The following is a 22,460-nucleotide window of genomic DNA, read 5'->3' as shown; positions in this document are numbered from 1 at the left end:
AAAATAAAATAGTTCAACAAAACTAGACAGCCCACCAAGATCTGACATTATATGTAGTGTTTCACATTCCAAATCCTCCACCTTTGCAAAGAAGGGAATTGCATTCTCATATGTCTTCTATTGGGACCAAGTTTACTTCGTTATCATTTCAAAATATTTATTTTTATTTTATTTTTGTTGTTATTTCTATTTTCATTATTGTAGTTGTATGTCATGAGGCACTAGGTGACACTGTGAATGGGACCTAGAGTAAGGAAGACTAATCTTTCTGAGTAGATTACATATATGGTACATATGTGCTATATATGTGTTATCTTACTATTTTTTGCATTTGGATTTCTGAGGTCAGCTCTGGTCTCAGACACTTATTAATTGTGTGATCCTGGACAAGTCTGTAAAATGATCTGGAGAAGGAAATGGCAAACTACTTCAGCATTTTGCTAAGAAAAGTCCAAATAAGGTCATGAATATGACTAACAACAAGAACATTTTTTATGAATTCCTTATAAGAGTATATATGTATATATATAATATATGTATGTGTATACATACATTTATAAAGTATACATATTTATAAAGTACATATGTGCTATCATAGTATTTTTTACATTCTAAAACACAAAAATTACCATTAAAAAGACTGAAATATAGAGAAAGTAATATTTCCTCTAGTATCAGAGGGATGTCATTGGAGGGGGGAGAATAACATGGTTAAAAATGTACTCTAGGAAAACACTTTAACAGCTGAGGAAAGAGTGGAGTGGGGAGAGATCCAAAGCAAAGATGCCAAATAGAAGCTCTTGGCAAGAATCTAGGTAAGAGGTGATGAGGGCCTGAACCAAGGAGTGCTTGTGAGATTGGAGAGAAGAGGAGAGACAGGAGAGGTATATTTTATAACTAATTGGATTTGTGGGGAAAGTGAGAGTAAGATGTTAAAGGTGATACTGAAGTGAATGGCAAGTTGGTGATGCCCTTAAGAATAATATGGAAGGGCAGCTAGTTGGCATAGTGAATAGAGAACCAGCCCTGAAGTCAGGAGGATCTGAGTTCAGATCTGACACTTAATATTTCCTGATTGTGTGACTCTGGGCAAGTCAACTAACTCCAATTGTCTCAAGGAAAAAATGCTATGAAAGTCAGAAGAGGGGTGAGTGAGGCTGAAATGATAAAATAATGAGATATGAGGTAACAACCCATCCATGCCTGCTCATCTTGTGAGACTCATATTGTCTTACTCTAAATGAAAAAAGGGTGAAATGGAGCAGTTATTACCCAGGAGCATAGACACAGTTCCATGAAGAGTGCCTTTCAAAGCCAAGAGGTTATGTTGGAAGGAGAGAATATTTTACCAATAACATTTATTGTTGTGGGTGTTTAGATAATAGGTTACAATGGCCTTGAAACACCATCAGGTCAGGGAATAGTAAAGATTGCAAGGGATAGCCACTCATCTTTTATGAATTAAGTGCCTATTATTTCTATTATTGTTGAGGACATCAAAATCCTTCAAGCCACTTACATTTGCAACCTTGGTGTCATCTCTGCCTTCTCAACCCCATTTGCTCAACACATCCATTCAGCTGCCACGGCTTGTCTTTTTTATCTTCAAAACATTTCTTGGTTAATCCCTTTCTTTCTTCTTTCATTGCCACATCCCTCATTCAGTACTTCTTTACCTCTTTCAAAGACTATTATAATAATCTCATAAATTACAACACTCCCTTCCTTCTTCAAGTCTTTCTTCTTTTGTCCATCCATTGCAGAGTAGCCAAAGGGATTATCCCAAGACACATGTATGAATGACAATCACTTATACAATAATGTTCAAGGGCTTCCATTACCTTCAGATTTAAAATGCTCTATTTGGAACTTAAAATCTTTTACAACCTGGTCTCTTTCTACTTTTCCAGTTTTTAATACTTTGCTCTCTTCCGCAGACTCTATGATACAGCAACACTGTCTTACTTTGTTATTTCTCACACACATGATTTCTCCATGTCTTTACATGCTCAGAATGCTCTCTTTCCCCACCTCCTTGTTCTCCCAGACTTCCTTGGCTTCCTTCAGGTCTTAGCTCAAAATCTCACCTTTCTTCAGGTGGTCTTTTCCATTTCTCTCCTCTTATCCTCTTCATTCCTCCTCACCAGCTGTGTTTTTCATCTGTGATTACTTCTGTCTGTCTGTCTCTTACATACCACATATATATGCATGTACTGTATATATGTAGAGATACATATGTAAATATCTATGTACATAGTTATTTTCATGCCATCTCTATCACCTGAATGTGAGCTTCCTGAGGTGAGGGATTATGTTTTGGGGACATAGCACAATGCTTGACACATAATAAGCACTTAAAAAAATTCTTGTTGATTGTTTGGAAATAGAAACACAAAAACACAAAAATCTTTATCCTAGTTTTGAGACCCAAGGAAAAATGTGGATTCGGAATAGCTGCAAAGAAAAAAGCAATTTGAGCTCAGAATTATTTTCTAATAACCTCCTCTCCTTTCCAGCCTCCATCCATCATCAATCCTCTTTGTCTCCTTGAGGAATCTTCTCTCTCTTTTTTTTTTTTTTTTAAACAAATCTAGCACTAGGAAGGATGACTCAAATCCTGCCTTAGGGCATGAAAATCACCCCAAAGTTGGGCCAAATCCAGGCTAATGAGGAAGGCAGAAACAGAGACAAGAAGACTGGAGGCTGAGTCCTGCTGTTTTAATTTAACTACCATTGGGAGTAAGGGGAAGCAGTGGAGGTATCCAGCAAGGCCTGGCCTGACCCCACACAGTTTCTAGGTCTTGTGATCTGGGAACTTAATGTCTGTCCCCTCCAGAAATCCCTCCACTTCTGGTCAACAAACAAGCTGATCGTTTTTTATTTGTTTGTTTCTTTTCACCCCAGGCAGATAGTAAATCAGACCACCAGGGGATTGTGTGCCACCTGAGAGGGGCCATAGGAACAGATCCTTATATGATCTAAAGAAGTCAAGCAATAGGTTGTCTCTGGAACTTTAGCAATATCAGTGATTTGATTACTGATTAAATACGCTATTTAATCAGTCTTAGCACTAAACATTCTCAACCAACTTGCTTGGTGGTTCAGAGAAAGTAGAGGAAATAGCACCAGAGTAACGTCAGAAGGCAATGAGGAATCTAACTATAGTCTTGGGTTTTTCCTGCTTTGTTGCATTTCAGAGGAAAATCACTGGATTTGCATCTGGAGAATGTTGGTTCAAATCCAGGCCCATCCACTACCAAATGATCTTGACTAAATCACTTCATTAATTTCTCTGCTCCTCAGTTTCCTCACCTGTAAAATGGAGTTGGACTAAATGACTTCTAATATCCCTTCTTGGATTTAGAGCAAGACTAGAGATTGCTAGCCCTCTCATTTTACAGTTGAGGAAACCGAGGCCCTGAAAGATTTAAGAGCCTTATTTAAAGTTACAAGGCATTTATGTAATCTTCTTTTACATAAAGTGGTGTTAGTCAGTGATAAATTCTACTGCCATTTTATCATAGCAGACTTGAAGTAGGAAATAATGCTAGTAAAGCTAGCTGAAAGTGGATGTTTCTAACCTGCTTGATGAGTGTTTAAGGCAGTTTAAAGACTTTAGCCCTTCCGTGGTTCCTTCTTTATCTCACCCTGGGGGTAAATAACAGGGATGCTAACCCAGTTTGTTAAGGGCAGACAAAAGTAGTTGCCTTCTGTTTTCCCAGAAGTGGGATACTTTGAAAATTGCCTGAAAGCAGATGGGCTACAAATTCAACCTCTCTAGTTTTATTCCCCTTTCCAAAGGCCAGGCCCCTGAACGCAACCCACATTTCCAAGTCGTTTTTAATTTGGCATGAAAACGGCTACTGCATCTCCAGTGGGAGCCAACGGAATTAATGTGAAACACACGGCTGGATCACCATGGCCTACTAAGTGTGGCAATGAACACTTTAGTGTGGAGGATAGGGATTAAAAGTGTCCCCCTCCCCCATTCCCTATACTATGGGTCTTCAAAGGTTTGAACCATTCATCTGAAAAAGTGAAAACTTTCCCCTGCTTGGATGTTATTAAAAGTAGTATTAAAAATAATTTTGCTAGACATGGAGCACCATATTTTTTGGAAAAGTCCATGTCTATACAACTAGGGAAATGAGTTATGGACATATACTTGTTGGAAAAACAAGATATAGCCAAGAATTGTTTCCTGAGCACTATCTACTGAAAATGTTTCTCTGGTTTTAATGGCAAAGAAAGCTGACAAGGGAAGAAAGAGAGATGATGAACAAGGGAGGAAAAGAGAGAGAACAAAAAGAAAGAAAAAGACAGGTAAGATAGGACATTTATGTCAGAAAATACAAGTGTTGTGATGATAAAATCTGGTTTATGCTGATATTTTGCTATATGACCCTGAACTAATAACTTTACCTCTCTGTGCCTCAGTTTTTTCATCTATAATATAAGACATTGGAATAGACCAGGGGCTCTTATCCAAGTAGTCTGAAGGTAGATTTCAGGGGACATGGGGAATTACATTTTTATTTTTACTAACATTTAACTAAAATTTAGCATTTCTTTCAAATAATAATAATAACAATAACTTCTCCTCCTCCTCCTCCTCCTCCTCCTCCTCTTCCTCCTCCTCCTCCTCCTCCTTCTTCTTCTTCTTCTTCTTCATTCCTGAGGTAATTGGGGTTAAGTGACTTGCCCAGGATCACACAGCTAGAAGTGTTGAGTGTCTGAGGTCAGATTTGAACTCGGGTCCTCCTGACTTCAGGGTTGGTGCTCTATCCACTAGGCCACCTAGATGCCCCCTATTTCTTCTTTCTCTCCTTACAGTGCTTAGTAGAGGATTTTGTGTTCAGTGAAATCACCATAGAATATTCTTGTATGTGAAGATGGACTCAGGATACAGGATAAGACATACATTTTTGGACATATTCAATGTAGGAATTAGTTTTGCTTAATTATATATTTGTCTCTACAATTCTGTTCTCTCTCCCTCTACCCCCCTCTCCCTCTCTCCCTCTTTCCCTCTCTCCTTCTCCATCTTTCCCTCTTCATCTCTCTCTCTTCTTCTCTCCCTCTCGCTCTCTCTCTTTCTCCCTCCCTTTCTTACTCCCCCTCTCCTTCTCTTCTCCTCCATTGGTAGGATAGGGAGAAAATAAGTCCTTGTTAATTGACTAACTTTTTTTTTTTTTTAAAAGATGACATCAACGACCCACTATCAGTAGGATTCAGACAGATTGTTCTCTCCCTGCCATTAGTGGACTTAGAATTGTTTTGAGCAGTCACATTCCCTCACCTGAGGCTCCTTTGGGAGACATCTGGCTATGGTTAAAGGATGAAGCCTAGGGGCAACTGAATAGATATTGTTGATTGACAACTTCTTGGTGAAGATTTTTTGTTCAGGACTTTCCTACTTATAAAATGGGTCAGGATTCTTTTTTTTTTTTTCTTTTGATTTTGTAGGTTATTATAAGTAGGGTTTAAATTTGTGCTCTGTTGCACTGTTTTGGTTAGTGATGAATAAAACACAGTTTCTCTGGGCTCCAGTTATCTTATGTAGAAAATAAAGAGATTGGATTAGGGATTTTTTTCCTTTTATCTTGACTATTTTAAATTAAATTAAATTTTTCAGTTATGGAATGACACAAACATTTCCATAACACAGTATAATTTAAAAAAAGATGATTGTACATGAAACTTTAAATCTCTAAAAGCTTCTCCCAGTTCTAACATTGTGTTATCCCTGGGCAGAAGAACATATAACATATGGTCTTCATTCAGTCTTTGGAGTATGAAGAAATAAGGTCTTTTAGTTCCCCATCTTCTGTAGCAACTTCCCTGTTCTTCCTGTATTGGGCTAATTAATTGGATCTGAATTTGGCAGTCTCATTCACCATGCCTGTGCATTAGTATTGAGAGACATGAGTACTGACCTTGGGAGCATAAAAATTAGGGTCAAGTCCCTGCTCCTGCCAGCTATTCTCTGGAATTTCACTTCAAATGCTTTGTTTATTCATCTATAAAATGGGGATGATAATTCATCTTATCTGCCTCAAAGGGCTGTCATGAGAAAAGCCCTTTGTAAAATTTAAAGTGTTATAGAAATGTGAGTTATTACTATGTTTTGAATAAGAGCAATCTAAAAAGTCTTTGTTAGTCAAGAAATACTTATTAAATGCTTACTGTGTTCCAGGCACTGTGCTAAATGTGAGGGATGCAAAGAAAGGCAAAAGACAGTGTTTGCCTTTGATGAGCTCACAGTCTAATGGAGAAAATAACATGCCAATGACTATGTATAACCACAAGCTACACACAGGATAAACAAGGAATAATTAACATAGGGAAGGCACTAGAATTAAGAGATATTGGAAAAGGTTTCTGGTAGAAGGTGAGATTTCACCTGGAACTGGTAAGAAGTCAGGGAAGCTGGGAGGCAAAAATGTAGATCCTTGTAGATGTGGGGAACAGTTAGTATTTTCTGAGGTGACAAACATTTCAAATTTACTAGATCCTTTTTTCCTAGCTTGTTTTCTGGAGAAATTTTTCTCTCCAAGGATTCTACTTCATTGAAATTTCCAACCCTCTATACTGATTGACATCATAGTATTGTAGATTTCGAGCTGGGAAGGAACCTTATACTTCATCAGATTCAATACTCTTAATTGTATAGATGAGGGAGCTGAGGCAAAAATAAATTAAGTAACTTTTTCAGGGTCACACATTTAGTCAATGCTAGTATCTGAGAAGAAATTTTTACTCAGGTATTTTTAATTCCAAATTTAAGACTTTCCCCTACAAGTCTGCAATGCCATCTAGTTCAGGGGAAAAATAGATTATAAAGGCATGGTTGCAAATTCTAGTAGCAAGTGAAAAGTGATTCCTGAAGCATTCATATACTCTTGCCTCCCCTGAAAATTTGAAAAAGGAAACTGATTGCTTCCATCGCTTGGTTAATGGCTGAACCAATGGCAGCATGCACGTATAATGGGGATATCATTGTGCCTTAAAAAGTGATGAATCTGAAGGATTCAGAGAAACTTAGAAAGACTTGTATGAACTGATACAGAAAAAAGTAAGCAGAACCAGTGGGGCAATTTTCTTGATAATTAGAATAGTATAAAAGAAAGCAACAATGAAAGATGTCTAAGATCTGGTCAATGCAAGGATCAGTCATAACGTTAGAGATTGATGGTCTTGTCAAAGAGATGGTAGAGTGTAAGTATAAAAAGAAGGATATGTTGTTAGATTTGTAAAGTACTTTCCACAATATTTGTCACATAGTAGGTGCTAAAGAAATGCTGTTATCATTGTTGTTGGCCCATGTGTCGATTTGTTTTGTTTAACTATATTCTGTTAAAAGAGAGGGCTCTTGGGATGGGCAGTCACTGGGGAATGAGAGTGATCTAAACCAACTCTGGAGTTAGAGGACTTGTGTTCAAATCTTCCTTTAATGCTTATTACTTAGATAATGGACAAATTACTTAACTTCTCTGGCCCTCAATTTGTTCACCATGAAATGAAGACATAGAATCAGATAGCTTCTGAGGTCCATTCTAGCTTTATATGTATATTAAAAATAGTAAATCATTTGGCAAAAAAATGTAGTGATCTATCCAATAATAATGGCTTGTGCTTATGGAGTTCTCTAAGGTTACAAAAAAATTTATATATAAGATCTCAGAGAAATGCTTTCTTACTCTAACTGGACTCTAACCCTAACCTTCCTGACAACAGCTCTGGGAGGTAGTTTCAATTGTCTCCATTTTACAGATGGGAAAACTGAGGTTGAGAGAACTTAAGTGACTTGTCCAGGTCACATGGCTAATAAATATCTCTCCAGTTAGTCAGTTTGGGGACTTGGCTTAGCCACTGCCCCAGGAGCAGGTTTTTTCTATCTGGGCTCCTATGAAAAGTATTTACTGAAAGGTATTCTTTTCAAACCACTCCTTTGCTTTTGACCACTTTCGAGCATCCCTTCTCAGCACAGGAGCTCAGTTGCAACCCTCTCTTATGCTTGGCCCAAGGACAGCTCTTGTACTGTCACAGCCCTGTCTCCTTCACTGGCACAGAAATCCCCAAGTAAATGAATGTGTTGTAAATCAGGAGAAAATATTGTGTCCTGGCTGAGTTTATGTTGATTGTAGCCCAGTGGTTTGATGATTACCACTGCTTGAGCCTGCATATTTCTTTACCCAAACCCAGCAGCTGAGAGGGCCAGCCTGGGCCTTCTTATTCAGTATGCACTTTAGCCTCTGAAAAGTGCCCTGTGGCTGACAAAGTACTGTTGATTAGCTGCCCTGAGCCTGGAGAGGAGTTCAGTGGACAGCAAATCACCTTGTAGCAAGGAGGCCTGGGTGAGACAAGATGCACCAGTATTCTATCTGAGAAAGTTTTTTGAATGTCAGCATCCGATGATAAGTCCTTGGCAGAAACTGTACCTTCTAGAAGCTCAGAGATGGCACAATATTCGGCCCCGTGCCTGGGTCTGGTCCCTATGTGTTGATCACTGCTGGCATGAGTTGGTCTGTGGCTAGCTTGGTGCTCTGTGCCCAGCACAACGGAGGCTCTGAGGAAGACCACTCTGTGGAGGCATCCAAGCAAATAACTGATGATGCTTCTGCTGAGACCCACGGGAGGAATTTGTTGCTAGAGCTTTGGCTGGGGGCACTACTGTCAATGACTGACTGTGGCATTATAGGGGTTGGGGTTAGAGCTTGAAAGATTTATAGCTTAGAGTCCTATTTGGAGGAAAACTAAATCAAGATTTAGCACAACTAAATTCTGGTTTGGACTCAGTGGCCTCTAAGGTCCTTCCTAGCTGTAGCCCAAGGGTTTTAAAACTATTTTGTGTTGTAAATTCCTTTGGCATAGTCCATTGAAGACATGGTCCTCCTGTCAAAATAATATTTTTGAATGCATAAAATAAAATAAAAGATTTAAAAGAAAACCAGTAATACTGAAATATGATTATCAAATTAAAAACAAAAACAGTTCACAGACCCCAGGTTAAGAATTCCTGATTTAGATCTATGAATGCGTCAATAAAATATGTTTGGAAATGGTGTTTGAGGAAGGCCTCAGGACTGAGGTGACCATTACCAGGTTTTAACAGGGTTTTTCCAAGTCCTAGACTTGAGGTTGAATTCCCCTCCAGGTTATGAGACACATGTCCAGTGGTGTCTGGGGGCAGCCCATGTACTTTTCTCACAGTGGGTTGAACAGCAGGGGACTGTAGGGACCGAAGGCCCTGTGGTCTGGCTTCCTAGATTAGCCCAGCCAGGTCTGGAGGAGGTCATCCAGCCTGGGATAAAAAGAAGACAAAAGTAAAGAGAGAGAGAGTGTTAAAAGGGAAGAGAAGCCTTCAAATGAGACTTTAAGGTCATTGTAAGTTAATATGTAATTTAATTGAGGCAGCCAGGTGGTGCAGTGGATAGGAAAAAGAAGACCTGAGTTAAAATTTGATCTTAGACTAACTGTGTGACCCTGGACACAAACTTCTATCTCTCTGTCTGTCTTGGTTTCTTTGACAACATGGAGATAATAATAGCACCTACCTTCTAGAGTTGTTTTTTCCTTTAATTTTAGTTTTAATTATTTATGGAATAAGACAAACATTTCTATAACATAGTATAATAAAAAGATCATTGTACATGAAACTGAAAATCTACTATGCACAACTTACTATTACTATTCTTTTCAAACATACAACATAATTATCATTCTTTTTTTTCTCTTTCCCTCCCTTCACCCCTGCCCTAAAGATGGATACCAAAGATTAAATGATATATAATATTTATAAAGTGATACATAGTAGGAGCTATAAAAATGTTATTCTTATTCATATGATAATACTCCTAGTAGTAGCACTCTTAATAGTGAATGCTAGAATTTATATAGGTTTTTAAATTTTACTAAAGAATCCTTGATTCTTCACAATAACCCTTTGAGATAGCTCTTGTCCCTGTTTTGTGATTTAATGAGGAAGCTGAGGCTGGGACAAGTTAAGTTAAGCCTGTAGATTACATACCTAGTAACTTAGAACTCCTTTCAAAACTTCAGCTTAGGTGCCACCTTCTCTGTAAAGTCTCTTTAACTCCTTTACCCCCTTTTTTGAGCTCTTTCCTCCTCAAATTGTTCGTCATTTACTTATCCTTGTTGTCCTTGTATCTCCCTAATGAGAATGGAAGATTTTTGAAGGCAGGGACTATTTTAATGTCCTCTCTGTTTTCTTGTGCTTAATGTACTATTGATGCTTCAGAAATTAAATTGAATTTAGTTAAATTAATTGGACCACATACAAGATAAAGCAGTATGGATTTCATTAAATCTTGGAGCTTGGTGTTAACGACCTAAAGAATCAGAGATTCTCCAAGTCTCCATGGGAGACCATTGAATTGGACTAGTTCCTCCACATGAATTTCTTGAACAATATCCCTGACAAATAGAAATCTGGCTTTTGCTTGAAAACCCTCTATGAGGGGAAACCTGGTATCTCCCCAGGAAGCCCATTTTACTTCAAGATAATTCTTATTGATTAAACATTCCTAGTTATTTCAACCAATCTACATGTGCAGTACCCTTAAATCTGCATCATATGACAAGTTCAACCCTCTCATTTTGCAGGAAATAGAACTGGGGAGGGGTGAGGGAATTTGCCCAAAGTCATACTTGTTATTATTTAGGACTAGAATCTAGGTCTCCTGATTCCCTGTCCACTGTTCTTTCTTTCCATCGAGCCAATATTCATTTTCCTATCTGGAACAAAATCTGTGTATGTTAGGTTATTAATTTAAGGGGATTTCATTGTGAGGAAACTCTACCAATGCAGGTTGACACCTTCTCTGCTAGTCTTGTTGCTCCTCCTTCACCCTCAAAGAGGATCAATGACATCAGGAGGGTGATCTTTTTTTGCAAGTGAATTGGATTTAAGTAAGGCACTGTTGTACAAACTCCCCCAGAGTTACTGGAATCAAGTTTGGCAAAGTCATAGATCAGAGCAACTGGCACTTGTAGTCTTAGCAAAAGACGTAGTACAATGAGAAGCTAATTGATCTGCCCAGGTAATACAACCAGTATGTGTCACAAGTAGGTCTTGAACTTTCCTGGATTTGAAGCCAGCTCTCTATCCACTCTTTCACATGGCTTTTCTATGCCAATTGAAATTCATAGGATTAAACTTAAAGTATATATATATATATATATATATATATATATATATATATATGTATATATATATGTATATATATACATATATATATTAATATGGCTTTTTATTTTCCATAAATATGCATGTAATTTTACAGCATTGACAATTGACAAACCTTTTGTTCCAATTTTTTCCACTCCTTCCCCCCACCCCCTTCCTCAGATGGCAGGTTGACCAATACATGTTAAATATGTTAAAGTATCAAATTAATACAATATATGTATACATGTCCAAACAGTTATTTTACTGTACAAAAAGAATTGGACTTTAGTGTACAATTAAGCCTGTGAAGGAAATCAAAAATGCAGGTGGACAAAAATAGAGGGATTGGGAATTCTATGTAGTGGTTCATAGTCGTCTCCCAGAGTTCTTTTGCTGGGTGTAGCTGGTTCAATTCTTTACTGCTCTATTGGAACTGATTTGGTTCATCTCATTGTTGAAGAGGAGCAGGTCCATCAGAATTGATCATCATATAGTATTGTTGTTGAAGTATATAATGATCTCCTGGTGCTGCTCATTTCACTCAGCATCAGTTCTTATCAGTCTCTCCAGGCCTCTCTGAAATCATCCTGTTGGTCATTTTCTTAACGAACAGGTATATATTTTTAATAACAAATTTTCTCCTGTTTTAATGGAGGGAGGTTAGAGATGCTCTCATAAAAGAGGTAGGATTTTAAGAGCTTTTTGACTGCTGGGTGACTTGGGTCTCTAGGTTTGAGGGAGGTCTGTGGATGTCTCTTTACTCATATCACTTAGAGGCTGTCTGTTTTGCCTTACATAGATGGAGTCTTATAGCAAATCAGGTGGGGAGCCATTCAATTTGGATAGTTGTGATAGCTAAGTCAATGGCTCCAACACTTTATCCACCAAAATACAATCACTGATTTCTTCCTGTATAAAATTAATCAAAATCTGAATCTGGAAGCTGGATTCAAAACAGGATGGCCCATCTGAGCTTATAACCTATAATCCTCACCTGTCATAGATCCACTGAAACGTGGGACATTAGAGGTGGAAGGGACCTTGAAATCCATCTAATTTAGCTTTCATGGATGTGGGAGATGAGGCATTGAGAAAAGAAAACCATCACAGAATCCTTGAATATCTCTCCATTTCCTCTTACATCAAGTCAGCCTGGCATTCAAGGTTTTCACAACCTAAAGCCCAACCAACTTTTCATTTTTACTGCCTCCTTTTCCTCCTTTTCTTTCTCCATTTTCTTCTCTTCTGGTTCCTTCTCTTCCTCCTCATTGTCCCCACCCCTTATGGATCTTTGCTCTGATTAAATTAGTCTATTTGCTGTTCCTTGAATATACTTTTTTGGCACCTGAGTAAATTGGTGGGGAATAGTGGGATATTGGACACTGTTCCTTGGGGACATATGTGCTATTTTCCCTGTTAGAATGTAAGATTCTCAAGATCAGTCTATCTTTGCTTTTCTATTTCTATCCCCAATGTTTTGCATGCAATAAGCATTTAATAAATGCTTTTTCATTCATTCATCTTTTAATTCATTTGTTTTTCATCATTCATTCATTCATCCTTCATTCTTACATGAATCAGAGTTCTCAGAATACTGAGAGACTGTTTCCATCATGAATTATGTCTTGATTAATTATTTATTATAATTCATTCTTCTTGCTAACTAGATTCGATGCTTAGTTTTTTTTTCCTGTTCTATAAAAGGGATGTGAATTCTGTCAGTACCTTTAAATATTGGTGCCCCAGTCATCTCTGTCCCCACAGACTTCTCCCTTTTTGTTTTTACTCACACTATTCTTCCCACTCAACATAATATCCTTTTTGAGTCTTTCCTTTTTTCCCCCCCAAGCTCTGCTGTTTAATTCCTGACCTATTTTCAAGGCCCAGTTCAGGGGTCACCTCTTCTCTGAAGCTTCCTTGCTCCTTCTAGCTAGAAAGTGAATATTATCTTTTTCTTCTCTCAAGTACTTTGTTTCCATCTTATTGCACGAACACATTACCATTTTTATCTTCTTGTCCCTTCTTATTCTCTATCATATTGAATCTTCCATGAATCAAGGAATATGTCTTTTCTTTTTTAGAAGCAAGACTAGTGCTGTATGAGCAAATGTTTCTTAATTGATTCAATGAATGAAGGAGGTCATTTACTTAAGGTCATAGAGCTAGTTAGTGATAGAGTTGAGACTAGAACCCACGTCTTCTGACTTTCTAAGCCAATATTTTTTTTCCCATTTATCACATTGTCTAATTGTATTCTGTGCTATATACCTCTTTCTCTCCCATCTCCTGAAATCTCATTTCTTCCACAAAAGCTTCCTAGATTAACCAGAGGTAACTATTGGCTCCTTTCCCCTCCTTTTTTGCCCTTCCAGGATATGAAATTCCTGCCAAGTGGCACAACTTGCAGTTCCGCATATCTAATGTCTCCTCTCCTGCCTTTGTGCCTCTCCCAGTTTGGATCTCCTTCTACTTCTTGGAAGTCCCTAGCTCCTTTCAAGCTTAATGTTTTCCATTAATTTCAACAGCTTCTTGGTTTGTCCTTCAAAATTGTCTTGATTAAGTATAGTCAAGATTAAGTGCTAACTCCTAGATTGATGTCTTTCTTGACTCCTTCCTCAATGGTTCCTGCAAATTATTTTGGAAAAAGGGAGTTGAACTTGAGTAGCTCCTAATCAACTTAATGAGATTATAGGCTACAAACCTTTGTCTGAATGGAATCTTCCATGTAAGTGATTATATATCCTGGCTCTAGACAAGTGGTCATAGGAAACCATTGTAATTGGGCTCCCAGTGACTGAAGTTATCTCCAAATTGACTATCAACTGAATTGGGCAATGAAATCTTGTTAAAATAATTGAATTTTTCCTATAGTATATAAAAGTGAATTTAGCACTTTGGGGCCTTTGGAGTTCCAGAGCAGATATATCAAGAAGAGGTAATGAAGGAAGATGTCTCTCTTCTATCCTTCTCCCTCTTTCCAATCAGATACAGAAAATGGTGACTTGCAGCAGAAGAATAGGGCAATCCAAGAGGTAGAATTCTTAGACTTATAATTCATGCTCTGCATTTATTTCTTTTTCTGAATACAGATTAAGTACTAGAGTTTTTGAGAATGGGTTTTCCCAGTCCTGGGAGTGACCTAATGGGTAATTGGATATTGGAGAAAGCCCAAGTTCTAGAGTTCCTTAGTTTAAGCATTAGCCTTGAGCATTAAAATTTCAAGAAGGAAAACATTTCCTCAATAGTCCTCCTTGGAGAAATAAGATCACTGATATGATCACTGGAGCAACTATGAAATGATAGGGGAATAGTTGGCATATTTGGACTTTATCAACTCTCCATTAAATTAAAGTGAGTTGCTCAAATAGTGAAGGTAGAAGGTGAATGGGGAATGTTCATTAAGCAGCCCCAAAGTGTATTTGCCTTTTGGGGAGAATTTACAGGGTGACTTAAGTACTTTATATATTTGTTCACGGGTTTCTATGAGTCTTTTGTGTCTTGTGCATTTTCTGTTGTAGGTGAGAAAAAGGCTGTCCCATACCCTGTGCCCGTTTTCCAAACCGTACATTTATGAAGAAGTTGGAAACACTATTCACTCAGACATAATCTCTGCTGAAACTTTATTCCAGAAATTTCCCTGAAATAAAATTCTAGGTTGGGAGCAAGAGTCAAACAGTTATAATGATCTTTTGGAACTAGTTTCCAGGGTTGAATACAATCTATGTGAAACCAGAGTTCTTGAGGGGAGGTTCTAGGGGAAGAAACTCCTTAGGCCACAACTGAATTTACTTTCTACAACTTTTGATATTATCTAACCTACTAGCTGTATGACATTGAACAAATATTGTGATCTCTTTGGCCTCAATTTCTTAATCTGTAAAATGAGGAGTTTGGATTAAATGGCCTTTAAATTTTCTTTCAATTCTAAATCTTTGATTCTTTGATCTATATGCATGTTGTTTCCCCCCATCCCCAATAGAATATAAGCTTCCTGAGGGCAAGAACATTATTTTTGGTCTTTGAATCCATGACTAGAATGCTATTCATTATTTATTTTATGGAGTCTGTATCAGTTTCTCAATCATTTCAAAGGATGTTTGCAGCCCTTTTTATGTCAAAATATACCACTAAATCAATGTGGTAGTTATATTGTTGGTACCTTGTGATTGAGAAAATCAAAATGGCAAAAAAGTTACTGTAGATTCAATGGTATTTTATTGCTATAGGATAACATAGTGAGCACAATGTTGGAGACAGGAATTTGAAAGTCACTTCTGATACAATGGATTCTTGTGTGACCTTTGGTAGGTTACACAACATCTCAGCCTCATTTCCCTCATATAAAATGGAATCAATAATAGCATCACAGGCCTCAACAAAATCATGTATATACAGTGCTTTGCCAGCTTTAAATTACCTTGTAAATGTGATTTAATGTGATTATAATTTCCTTCAAGAAACAATAATGCATATATTATCATACATTCTTTTATTGTATCCTGAAGGCATGTTTGCTTATTTGTAGTACTGAATCATATGACATGTTTTGTTTGAGTGACTTAAAAGATCAAAAGGTTAATGTTCAGTGGTCACTTAGATGCTTAAAGTTCTTGTATACTCTATGGCCCCTGGGGGAATCCACTGTCCGTATTCTTCCTGAAATTTTGACACTTGAGTGAAATTCTAGGTCACAGAGTCTTGTTTATGTACCAGATATCATGCTATTGTCATCTCAGGATCTCAAGTTTCTTAAAATATCCACAGATTTAGAAGCCTGGGTTGGTCAAAGTTTCAATTTTTACTTCTCATGAGTTACACTTCTTTTTAAAAAAAAAAAATGCATTAGCCAGAGACCATAAATACTGTAAGGTCCTAATATGTGGCTAAAATGAACTTAATTTAAAATAAAGTTTTTAGCCTGAAGATGTTTAAATGCAGATGAATGAGTGAGAATAACTTCTACAAGTCAAGGAAAGCATTCTCCATTTCAAATCTCTATTCCTCAATTCTTTCAAGCATTTCTTTTCAGGATTTTGCATAGGATTCATCCAAGTTCTCTTAGTCCTACATATACCATCCAAGCATTCTATGGTTCCAGTTCATTGAGAGCATAAATCTCTTTACTCCTGTTATTATGGTAAATTCATCAGACCATAATAATTTTGTTAACATTTGAAAACACAAAGAGAGTAGGACATATTGAACCCATATCTCTTTTATTTTTTGAGTGTTATAAACAGCAGCTAGGAAATGGATGTAGTAGAATTGTTCTAGTGAGTCCTAGAGAATTACATTCCCAATCTGAAGATGAACTAGAGTTGACATGCAACATGTGAGTGGTGAATAAGAAGTGAAAATATACACTCTGACTCCAATAGGGAAAGGATGGAGATGGTATGCTGTTATTTGTTCTTTTGAAGAGGAATATGACATCAGGGAGGTGATGCCATGATGTGCAAGTGAATTGGATTTGAGTGAGTGAGGCCTGTATGGTCACCAGCCTCACTTACTCCTCCAGGACATCTGGGTCCAGTGGCCAGATATAGATCAGGACAATTGGAGATGGCTCTGGATGCAGTGGGATACCTTGACTTTTTAAAATTAAGGTCTTTAATAAGTCTTAGTTTCACTGAGATAATGGAATTACAGTGATTAAGGCTAGGTAAAAATGAAATGGGGCAAAGAAAAGTCTTTATTATCTAGTCAAAGCAAAAATAATTCAAATGGTTCCAGAGGGGAAAGAGAAGCTGCATACCTTACAGTTCTCCCTCACTCAAATCCAATTCACTTGCATGCCATGGCATTAGTCATTCAGTAAGTATCTATTATGTGCCAGTTACTATACTAAGTTTGGGGGCACAAATAGTAACAACTAACAATGATATAGTGCTTCAATGTTTGCAAAAGCAAATATTATTTTATTTTTCAAAGAGATGTGAGGGTGGGGAAATGGGTAAGGGAAGAACAATTGAGATACTTTTGAAGGAGAAATGGAAAAGAATGGATGGAGCTGAAGAGTATTTGGATTTGATGACAAAACAATGAAATATGGGAAATGCATCAGAGCTTCATCTCACCTCTTTCCATATCTTCCTGGGGTACTGAGCTAATACAACAATTACTTATTGTCTGTTGTATGTAGTCTGTGCCAAATATTGGGAATGGAACTTGGATACAAGATTGAAATAGGATTTATCCCTTGTCCTTAGGCACCTTATAAGTTAGTAGGGGGGAATAAAACACTAACATATGCAATCTTATTAACCAATGTTACACCATAAGCTCATTCTAGAACTACAAAATCGAGGGCTATGTGAGGTCCAAGGGGAGAAGTTTATGATTAACCAGAAGAATAAGGGAAAATTCATGGATGTGTTCAAATTGTCTTAAAATGTTAATTTCCTGTCTCTCTTCTTCACTACTTTACTCCAACAGATTGGTAATCTCGATGGGAACTCCTTCCAAAAATGAAGATCACTATCCATCCATCACTGATTATCCTGGAAAGTATATTTTGTGGAAAAGGGTCCTTTGTCTCTGATACCACTAAGACCAAATGCTGATCTACTGCCACCATTGAGCAGATAAGCCCATGAGGACTGAGTTCAGAATTTCCCTTCCCTAAGCTTTCATCTCCAAATCTTGATTTCAAATGGTCCTTGAAGCTATCTTCCAAGAAGCAACCAAAGTAAAAAGGTCTTCTTTTTTCCACCATTAATGCCAACTATTGAACAACTTGTACCTATGACCATCTAAATTTAGAATCCTTGGGAATAATAGCACCCAAATTCAAGCCATTGGACTAATTCCAAGCCAGCAAGTATCCTGTAGCCATCACAAAGCATAATTGTGAATATGAGACATGGAAACTGTCTCTGGAGTACATGCAGCCACAGCTACTAAAGACTCCTCTACCCCCAAAACTCCTCTAACCCCAAATCCTTGGCATTGCTAAAATTTTGACATCAGAAATGGAGGAGGTGGCTTTATCACAGTCAATGACATTAAAGAAGATGTATTACCACCTGATTTGTTGCTATACCCTAAAGACCACTGGATCTTTCCATTTGACTTACAGCTGAAACTTTGTATGGGGTATCTTCCCTAATAAGAATATGGCATCCCTGAAAGCAGAGGCCATATCACTTTTCTACTTTTATCTGAGGGCTTAGCCCATATAGTAAATAGTTAATATGTGTTTTCAGTCATTCCTTCATATATTAATTTCTTTACTCCTGCTCATGCTGTGCAATTCTCATGCATGTTCTCTTGTAATCATCCATAGTGCTGGGTAACTTCCTTGAATTCTCTTGACATTGAATATGGGTTGTCCATTGGTTATTCCTTGTTCTCATATAAGCATGTGCTTTAGAATGTTGATTTGTAGCATGGAGTTTGATCTTGAGTTTTCTAAGATTATGCCACTGGAGGGCAAGTTCTACCATGCTAGGGAGTCTTCTAATATTGTCTAAGCAATAGTGTATGTCTGCTTCCTGAGGACCAGCCTATTTATATACAGAGAGGTTTATCACCAATAGCATGGCCACTTAATGGAGAAACTTTTGACTATGGCAACACACCTTACATACCATGCCAATTACCATATATTAACTAATTCCTGAAATCATCATCTCATCTCCTGTGATTGCAATGGATTTTCTTTTCACTTCTGCCTTAACTTCCTCCAAGATTCAGCTGAGATTCCACCTCCAATGGGAAGCTATTCCTGATCTAGCCCTAGTTGTTAAAGCTTGTTCTCTCTTCAAATTATCATGTGTTTACTTATGTCCATAGTTCAATCAATAAATATTTATTAAGTACTTACCATGAGCTAGGGACTATGCTAGGTCTCAGAGATAGAAATATGATAAAACTCTCCTTGTTCACAAAAGATTTCAGTGGGAGAAATAAAAAATTCTTAAAAAAACAAAGTATAAAAACAAAAAAAATTCTTATAAAAACAAAATATAAGGTGGATAAATACAAATACACAGAGTTGTTTGATACAATGCATCTTGGGAAAGAGGGCACTAGTTATTAGGTGAAGTATGAAAGAAAGGAAATGATGTTTGAGAGACTTCTTTAAAGGAAGAAAAGGATTTCAGGAGATGGAAATGAGGAGAAAGTATATATATATATATACATATATATATGCATATACATGTGTATATATATATATACATATATATATATATAATCAATATAAATGTATAAAGATCACAAATAGAGTATCATATATGAGAAACAGAGAGAAAGCTAAGTTGACTGGCTCTCCAAGTATGGAAAAAGGAGAAATATCCAATGTGACTAAAAAGATAAATTTGAGCCATATTTAATAAGGCTCTAAAAGCTAAATAGAAGAGTTTATATCCATCCTGGGGCAATAGGGAGCCAATGAAATTGATAAGAGGAATCATGTGATCAGATCTGCATTGAAGGGAAATTACTTTGATAGCAATATGTGGGAATAACTGAGATGAGGAGGAGAGACTTGAGGCAAGGAGATTAACATGAGTGGAGAGAAGAGATTAAAAGGGATAGATATGAAGGTAGAACTGTCCATATTTGGCAATTGATTGGATATATGGAGTGATGGAGAGTGAGAAGTTGAGGATATAGTTGCAGTTATGAACATGGGAGATTGGAAAACTATCTTTGATAGGAATATAAAAATTTGTAAGAAGGGAAAGATAAGTTCATTTTTGGATATGTTGTGTTTGAGAAGTATAGGACGTGGAATTTGAAATATCCACTAAGCAATTGGAAATTCAGGACTGAAGATCAAGGCAGAGTCCAGTGGTTTTATATATATATATATATATATATATATATATCTGCATTATATGTATGTTATGTACATTTTCACAGAGATAATTATTAAGTCTGTGGAAGCTGATCTTGTTGACAAAAGAAGGTAGAGAGAGAAGTGAAAGAGGGCTTGAAACAGTAATGGTCTCAGGCGCCATTTCATTCTATTCAACCATTTTATAGATGAATAAAGAAAGGCCCACTGTGGTTAAGAGGTCCAAAGTCAGGTAGTTGGTCAGTAAGCACTTATTAAGCAATTACTGGATGCAAGGACATCAGTTGGTCAAAAAACATTTACCTGTACAGTGATTAACGCCTAGTAAGTGCAACTTGACCTTAGGTGTCACTATATTTTTCAGATCCTCCTTTTCCTTCTCCATAAAATTAAAAAATTAGATTCAAAATGGGGATATGAAAAGATAATTGCTGATATCAAGGCATTTATAATCTAGTATGGATTGGACCACATATACAGGGGCTCTTTTGAGTCTGTACATTGAAGATGACAGTGCATAGGAAGGGAAGATAAAGTACTATGAGATCAAAAGAGAGTGATCATTTCCAGCTGTCAGGCTCTGAGAGAATTCAAGTGTGCACTGCACTGATTTCCTGGAGAGAAATTTTGGCTGCTTTTATGATGAAGAGTTGTTTTGCTAGCAGTTCCTAAAAAGGAAAAGTAGTTTTTCTTCTTAAAGGATTGAGAAGATGATGAGACTTAGGAAGGAAGGCTTTGTGTCTTTCCCAGACAGGCTGGTTTTGAGAGAAAAGAGGGATTCAAAAAGAATGAAGAAGCTTTAGAACACTTCCAGTTAAAATGAGCTGCCCAGGAAAAGGAGAATTCTGAGATATTTGGGATATAAGCATGAGAACAATTCATATTTGCATGTCACTTTTAAGGTTTGAAAGACATATATTTGCAAGGGAAAATATGGGCTTTGGGGGCCATATTTTGAATTAAAAATTTATCTATTCTACCTGTGTGACAATGGGTGAATCACTTAACTTTTTTATGCTTGAGTCACCTCATCTGGAAGATGGGGGGTTGGTCTGATTCTTCATGACTCTATTTGGGGATTTCTTGGCAAAGATAATGGAGTAGTTTGCCATTTCCTTTTCCAAGCTCATTTTATAGATGAGGAAACTGTGGCAAACAGGGTTAAGCAGCTTGCCCAGGCTCACCCAGATGGTTAGTCTGAGGTCAGATTTGAACCTAGGATAATGAATATTCCTGACTCTAGGCCTGGCACTTTACCCAGTATGCCACCTAGTTTCCTGACTCTCATTTTAGGGAAACTAAAATAAGGATTTGAGAGGTTCAATGATTTGTCCATGGTCACATAGTGTGTAAGGTAAAATTTGAACTTAAGTCTTCCCCCCTCCCATTCTATATAAACATTCAGAATTTAGAAAGAAATTGAAAGAACTATAAGTAACTAGATAAAATCAAGGCTTTTACTGATTAAATGTCAATATTTGTCTATCACTACTTACTCTGATCTTGTTTTATTTTAAATAAAAATAATTATTTTTAATAATAATAACTGACATTTAAGTGGAATTTTAAGGTTTTCAAGGTACTTTGAAATAATAACTCATATTCACAGCAAAATTAGGAGGTAGTTATTATCCCTATTTTACAGATGAGGAAATTGAGGCAGACAAATATTAAATGACTTGTTCAGGGTTATCTAGATAGTAAGTATCTGAGGCTAGATTTGATTCAGTCTCTTCGATTTAGAAATTAAATTTATTTATTGATTGCTTAATTAATTAAAATAACACTTATTTTTGTATCATTTATGCGTCTTCAGTTCAAAAAGTTTTTGACAGTTTGCTATTCGCCTTCTTCAACTTGATCAGTTCTGATTCTTTCAGCCTCAAAGAGCCTTGACATCAAAAATCTTTAATTTCTGGCTTGTGATTAATCAGAGGGAATGCTTTGCTCTATTTAGTATGTTAAATATTTGATGTCAAACCCAAAGAACTAAGAAATCATGTAAAATATTCAGTTCACTTCTAGTCCATTAGTGATCTCCTTGCCTCCAAGTCAGGGGCTCATGAAATTGTTCTGAGCAGCCTTTTTTTTTTTCCCAGTTACTCTTACAGATAGAGAGAGATCTGCTAAGTTGGGTTTGGGTAGCATCCAGTGGTTCCTTTAGCTCCCTCCTTTTTTTTTTTTTTTTTTACAATAGCTTTTAATTTTTCCAAATATATGCAAAGATAGTTTTCAACATTCATCTTTGCAAAATCTTGTATTCCAAATTTTTCTTCCTCTCTCCCTCCCTCCTTCCTCCCCTAGACAGCAAGCAACATGATATAGGTTAGGAGGGAGCAGTTTCAATCTGAAATTTGGACCCAGATTGAAACAAACTCACTTCATTAATGATCAAAGGAATTGTAAGAAAGACCTTTACCAGGTAAGGGCTTAGAAGTAAGAATGAATCAGGAAGGACAAGTAAAA

At 37.0% G+C, this 22,460-nt stretch overlaps 1 long non-coding RNA gene across 1 annotated transcript in view; it reads left to right on the top strand.

The window, feature by feature from the left end:
- Nucleotides 1–21,540, top strand: part of LOC141539292 (uncharacterized) — a 46,156-nt gene extending 24,616 nt beyond the window's left edge. The window contains exon 3 of the long non-coding RNA XR_012481251.1: nt 17,627–21,540. This is a non-coding gene — a long non-coding RNA (uncharacterized LOC141539292). The remainder of the gene's footprint in view (nt 1–17,626) is intronic.
- The last annotated feature ends 920 nt before the right edge of the window (nt 21,541–22,460 follow it).

The sequence above is a fragment of the Sminthopsis crassicaudata genome, chromosome 4, assembly GCF_048593235.1.
Source record: "Sminthopsis crassicaudata isolate SCR6 chromosome 4, ASM4859323v1, whole genome shotgun sequence".
Classification (NCBI taxonomy): domain Eukaryota; kingdom Metazoa; phylum Chordata; class Mammalia; order Dasyuromorphia; family Dasyuridae; genus Sminthopsis; species Sminthopsis crassicaudata.
Note: the sequence above shows the minus strand (reverse complement) of the source record. Positions and strands in the feature narration are given on the sequence as shown.